This window comes from Bos grunniens, chromosome 10 (genome assembly GCF_055505025.1).
Source record: "Bos grunniens cultivar Pamir isolate PY7600 chromosome 10, Bosgru_T2T1.0, whole genome shotgun sequence".
NCBI classification, from domain to species: domain Eukaryota; kingdom Metazoa; phylum Chordata; class Mammalia; order Artiodactyla; family Bovidae; genus Bos; species Bos grunniens.
Genome location: NC_141174.1, coordinates 94144455 through 94150805, shown reverse-complemented (window position 1 = coordinate 94150805; position 6351 = coordinate 94144455). Strand labels below are relative to the sequence as shown.

General features: G+C 43.6%; 1 pseudogene; it reads right to left on the bottom strand.

Annotated features, from left to right (window-relative positions):
- Positions 1 to 1115: 1115 nt before the first annotated feature.
- On the bottom strand, positions 1116 to 4546 carry LOC147365411 (ZZ-type zinc finger-containing protein 3-like; annotated as a pseudogene).
- Positions 4547 to 6351: the final 1805 nt, after the last annotated feature.

Genomic DNA, 6351 nt, shown 5'->3' with positions numbered 1-6351 from the left:
ATAAATGAAAATTATTTAAGAACACACTGTATACACGGATAAGAAGAAACAAAATGTTTTAAATGACGCACAACAAAATCCAGCAGTATAGAAGAGTGCACATGAGCTCTTGCTCACTGCACAGACTAAATTCAATCACTTATTTAAATAGTAATAAAAATACAATCTTTCATGGGTCTTGTACAGACTACAAAAGAGGGAAATTATTACCATATGTGATTTTTTTATTAGACAGTTTTCTTCAGTGAGCTGCACTGACAACTCCAAATATAGAAGCAGAAGGCTGTATATTTTAAAGGAATTAATGTTGTGAGTTGGAGACTACACTGTATTACCACTGGCATTTTTCATCATGGTTTGTGCACACCACATGATCATCTTATATACCATTACATTTAAAAAATATATCTGAGTGACAATTTTATCACATTCACACACCATGAGCTGGTTAAGGAGGCAATGCTGCAGTTGCCTCCTGTAGTGCTTTGCTGTTGGTAATAAGGACAGTACATTGTGGTTAAAAGAAATCAGACATTAATATGGTTAAGTTGTTCCAATTCATTAAAGGCCGTCGGTGGCCACCACTGGGACAGTGAGTTCTTTTGCAGTGTATATATCCTAGAGGCAAACACCATCATTGGTTAAAATTTTGTCTAAAAAGTCAGTTTCTGTGCTGAAAACTATTTTCACAAAACTGAAAGCTACTAAGCGTTTTAATGTACTTTTCCTTCTCATTAGCATATTTATGACCAAGTTCTCTGAAACCTTTGAAATTTACTGTTTTAACATGTACTCTTATTTAGATCTCACCCATTTAAGATTACCACCTAATAGGCTTTAAAGTGGTGGTGAGAATTTCATCAGGGAAACCCTTTGCTCGTTGGGAATGCTCAGCCGCTGAGCAGTGCTCTAAAGCCTCAGCAGCGCAGAGCTGCACTCGACAAGAACACTCAGAAATCTGTTGTGCCGTGAGTGTCATTTCAGAGAATCTTTCCAAAGTGTGCACATAATTCACAGTTACGTGAATGGCACAGTGGTACTATTGCTATGCGTTGAAGAGGACTGTTATATGATGTTCTCTTCCATGTTATCTGTTTGCTAGAAAGTACTTTGGGTCAAGGTGCCCTGGGACACCCTGTAGTCTCTAAGAATGTCTCTGGACTGTAAACAGATTCTAGTTGGTGATCTTCCATGTAAGTATCTGTTTCATGAAGGCAGTCTGAGCAAGAATCACAGAAATCCAAAGACATTTCTGGAGGACAATCCTGGCAGTGCCACCGAACACCCTGGATAGGTTCTGTTCCAGTTGTCACACTTGAAACCCGCATGTTGCACAAATCCACTTTAAGCTTGCATTTGCTGACGTTTTTCTGTGTTGTTGTTTTTTAACTTTAATAACTCCAGTATTCCTTATATTCAGGGAAATTCCCATGTTGTTGTTGTTTAGTGGTTAAGTCATGTCTGACTCTTGTTTTTTAACTTTAATAACTCCAGTATTCCTTATATTCAGGGAAATTCCCATGTTGTTGTTGTTTAGTGGTTAAGTCATGTCTGACTCTTTTGTTTTTTAACTTTAATAACTCCAGTATTCCTTATATTCAGGGAAATTCCCATGTTGTTGTTGTTTAGTGGTTAAGTCATGTCTGACTCTTTGCGACCCCAGGGACTGTAGCCCACCAGGCTCCTCTGTTCATGGGATTTCCCAGGGAAGAATACTGGAGTGGGTCTGTTTCCTCCTCCAGGGGATCTTCTCGACCCACGGATCGAACCCACGTTTCCTGCACTGGCAGGTGGATTCTTTACTGCTGAGCCACCCTGGAAGCGCCCACTTCCTATATATAGTAGGAATGTTGTCTTCATCTGATGCCTCCTCAGTAGCAGTGTTCATGTGGCTGTGGAGATGGGGTCAGTCCTCGTCTTCTGCCACATACACTGGTGGCTCGTGGGAAGTCATGAGGTGGAAGGCTCAAAGAGGTGCTTTTCAAGGTGTGCTGTGGTCGGCTTGTGGAGGCCTCTTTGGAGAATGTGTGTACTTCGGTGTTCTGCCTGGGACTGGAAGGCCAGCTTTAGTTAGCTTTGTGAAATCCTTCTGCACTCGGCTGGCAAGCTGTCTTGCTGCCCTGTTACCCAGTTCATCTGATCTCTTCTGCTAGCGTCGAGACTCTACTTCTTCAGGAGGGTATTTCAGGAGTAGCCGTTCAAGCTTCTTCTGGTCTTCATCAGTCCACAACTGGTTAAACACAGGTATCCTCTTATTATCCGAGGATGACTGTTTGAACCTTCTGGACCATCACTCAAAGGCAATGTAGAGTATGAGAGGGACTCCCCATCCTTCCTCGGATCTAAAGGACTTTTTGGTCTAGAGGTAAACCAACTTTATAAAAAACTAGTTTAAGTCTCCTTGTATGTCTTTTATGATTTTAAAATTCTCTTTCAAAGTTCCCAAGGCTATTGGTTAATTGGTCCCATACAATCTGAGGTACCTGAATAACTCTCTGTGGTCATGGAAGCCCTGTACCAGCCTTCCCCTGGCGTTTTCCCGCACATCCCATGGGATTTTTAAGTGTTTCTCTCTGAAGTCTGCCCAAATTTTTAAGGTCCTGAACTGCTTGTGCACGCGGCACCTTGAGAACAGCAACTGTCTGTAACAATCTCTGATCATTTTCACGCGGGGCCGAGCACCGGAGGCTGCTCTGGCCACTGTGACTGCCCTCCGGCCCCACCTGGCACTGGCTTGGGAAGCCACCTCAGGGAAGCTTGACAGAGGCGCCAGGGCACCTTCCCTGGTATTTTTACACAATAGGGACCTCTATAAATTATAGTGTTTTGGCCCTTCAACTGCAAAGGAACCAAAGACTGTCAATGGGCCATCAGGAATCTCCCCCGTGTAGAGGAGGTGGACATACATGCAGCAAAAAGATGCCTGAAATTTTAGAATTTGATTGTTTCTCTAGTAATCTTTTTACTTGACAGAAATAAATATAAGTGTTGTTGCACTTACATTGTCTCAGCCTATTTTAAAAATGAGATAATGCATCTTCAGGGTGGGAGAGAGAATCATCCCTCCTGACACATTTTGCACAGTGATAACAGAGCTCTGTGGGGAAAGGATGAACCAGGAGGGAGAAGCTACTTAGAGCCGCTGCTTTCTTTCCAAATTGCACTGCAGAGTAGTAAACTATCAAAGCCACACACAGCTTCCCCTTCCATCAACACGATAGAAGATGACTTGAAGGCCAAAGCAGCCCATGCTCCGTCACAAAAGAGGGCTCCTTTCATATCCAGATGCAGCTCTGTAATCCTCTGCAGACTTACTTACTGGGTTGGAAGTAAGACATCACTTACTGGGTTGACTATTTGGCTGGCTCTTGTGTTTCCTTCACTATTAGAGTCCGAGCCGCAGCAGGAGGAACTTACCATTAACCTTGTTGATGGATGCTACAGAGAGAAAATTAAAAGGGGTTGGCTGTGGAATGAAAGCTCCTGGTTGAACAATGTTCCCAACACATAGGAAAAGAGTTGGTCTTTGAGTGATAGATCCATCCTAGATTTTTACGTGGCAGAGAAAAGTTAGGTGCATACTGTACCGTTCTTTGCTGAAAAAAGTTCACAAGTGAGGCTTGGTGTGTGTGTGTGTGAGCTTATGGTGAACAGTGATCTCCGAAGAAGAAGATTTAGCAGGACCAGGGACCAGGCTTGATCAGTCAAGAGCTTTTGTGTAGCCGAGTTTTATTAAAGTGAAAAAGGGACAGAGAAAACTTCTGACATAGACGTCAGAAGGAGGCGGACACTTCATGCCATCCTATCTCAAAAACACATACTGTGGGAGAGGGGCCTGGTGAAACTCCTTCAGCCTCAAGGTGTCTCTCTTATCTGATTAATAGCCTTCTAACAGACATGAAGCAGCTTGCCAAAACTAGGATGGCATGAAGTGTGTCATCCCCTAGACGTAAAACAATTGACATGAATACTGGTTTGAGCTATTATCACCCCAAGGTTTGAGAAAAGAAAAAAAGTTAGTTTTAGGTGGAACCATTTTGAAGAAAGGCAGATTCCAAAGCAAATACAGTTTCATTAACACAGCTTAAGAAAACCATTTCCATGGAGAGTTTGTTTCTTCCTGCCACTCCAGTACTCTTGCTTAGAAAATCTCATGGACGGAGGAGCCTGGTAGGCTGCAGTCCATGGGGTCACTAGGTGTTGGACACAATTGAGTGACTTCACTTTCACTTTTCACTTTCATCCCCTTGGAGAAGGAAATGGCAACCCACTCCAGTGTTCTTGCCTGGAGAACCCCAGGGATGGGGGAGCCTGGTGGGCTGCCGTCTATGGGGTCGCACAGAGTCAGACACGACTGAAGCGACTTAGCAGCAGCAGCAGCAGCCACTTAGGGGAGGGATAAAAAAATGTCTGACACTTGCAGCCTGTTTCTTCTGTTTGGAGACCCCTGGCCTTCCTGCCTGTTACCCTCTCCTGTGTGTGAGTCCAGCTCACCTGGAACTATCATTACTAATTCAGGGAGAAGGATGCCAAACCCCACCCCCATGCCTCCCCACCGAAGGAAGGATGAGCATGGTGTTAATGACAGCTATCAGGACAGATGAAAGGAGACACTTGTGCACCTTCATGTGAAGAGGCAAACAGTAATAAAACCATCTTGGGCGTCAGCATCCTAAGATGCTCCTGGTACCCACTGCTGGCCTGCTCTTCCTATAACATGGTAAAGACATCTTAACATTGTTAAAGAAAAACTGCTCCTACCCAGAGTAGTTTTACATCTTTCAATCAGAAATCTGAGAACTAGGGAAGACGCAGTAAGCACCAAATCCAGTGTTTCCTAAACTCTGGGCAGAGCAAAGCCATCTGGACTCTGCCTTCACTGGCTGGGATTTCTCTGTTGAACAGTCTCTCTGCTGGGTCTTGAACTTGGGCAGATGTGGGGCCCTGACTAATGCAAATCTGCATTTTACAGAAGAGGAAATTGAGGTCCACAGATGGGACCCGAGAGCCTCTGGGCACAGCAGAACCAGGACTGAACTCAGCTCCAAAGCACATCAAAACCCAATCAAGCTACGTTTCCTTTGTCAGTAGGCATAGATCTTGCATTGTGGGCTTTAGGGCCACAGATCTGAAGATTCAGTTGTTCGGAGCAGAAGGCAATTTGGATCAATTGTCCTGTTCGATCTGTACCAGGAAGCTCTTTACTGAGCTCCTGACACCCTGGAAAAATACCATCACCCAGCTCTGAAAATGCCTGATTAGCATGTCAGCTGGGGCTGCTTAAACTTTACCTTTAGGTTATCTCTCTATTTAACACCTCGGGGCTCTGTTCTATTGATCGCTGAGTCTGACTCACTGCTGATGTTTTTGAGCAATTGACCATTACTTCAGGTAAATGGGGAATCCAGAGGGAAGAAGGTGTTTGTGGTCCTGCAATTTCCTGGCATATTACCCATCTGGGAGATGGTTTAGGAGTCTACTGGAGAAGACATTTTTAAAAATACAGCTCAGCATCACACTTTTTGTGAAAATTGACACCTAACTTAATTCAGGAGAAATCTGGAAGAGCTAGAATGTAGAGCTTCCTTGCCTGAAGTTGTGGAGCCAGTATGAGTGGGTTTGACCTTGGCAAAAAAGCAAAGAAAGTCTGATCTCGTCTTAAAGGGGCCCCTTTGGGTCAACTCAATGATTATTTGCAAGCTGTGTTGGAGAAACAGTTGTAGACTCAGTTCTATTAATGTTTTTCTGCCTCATATGTTTATTTAAGGTAAAGACACTCATTCCTTTTTGTTGTTGTTGTTTAAACCTATGGTTTTTGCATTTATCCTAAATAGAGTCATAAAAAAATCTCCAAACTTACAAAACTCGGCTGATATTAATGTATTTTTGCACATAGATACATGCCATTTGTTTTGAGGTGGGGTTAAGAGGCTGTTCTGAAGTCGAAGTTTTAAAACATGTGGGTTTGAAACCTATGGACCTGCTAGTAGTAAATAGAGAGTAAAGTAATACAGCCGATCAAGCCTCCTGTTTACACAGTACTTTTGCTTCTCACAGGGACAACAGCATTTCTTAAAGAGTGATTTGCTGGGTGGGGTGGAAGGGTGGGCCTTAAAAAGTGCCCCCCACACACTGACACTTCAAACTCAGACAAAATGATCTGTTCTCTTTATGGTTAAGTGCTGAGGCTCTCCTTGGCAGTTCAGTTAATTCCTGAGAGAGGGAACACACAGATTTTAACTACATTGGGTCTATTTCTCCAGGTGGAGAACACGTGGAGGAGGGAGGTAGTGTTTGTTCAGTTCTACTTTGTGCCTGGTAGAGATATAAAGCCTCTGGCATATGATCTCA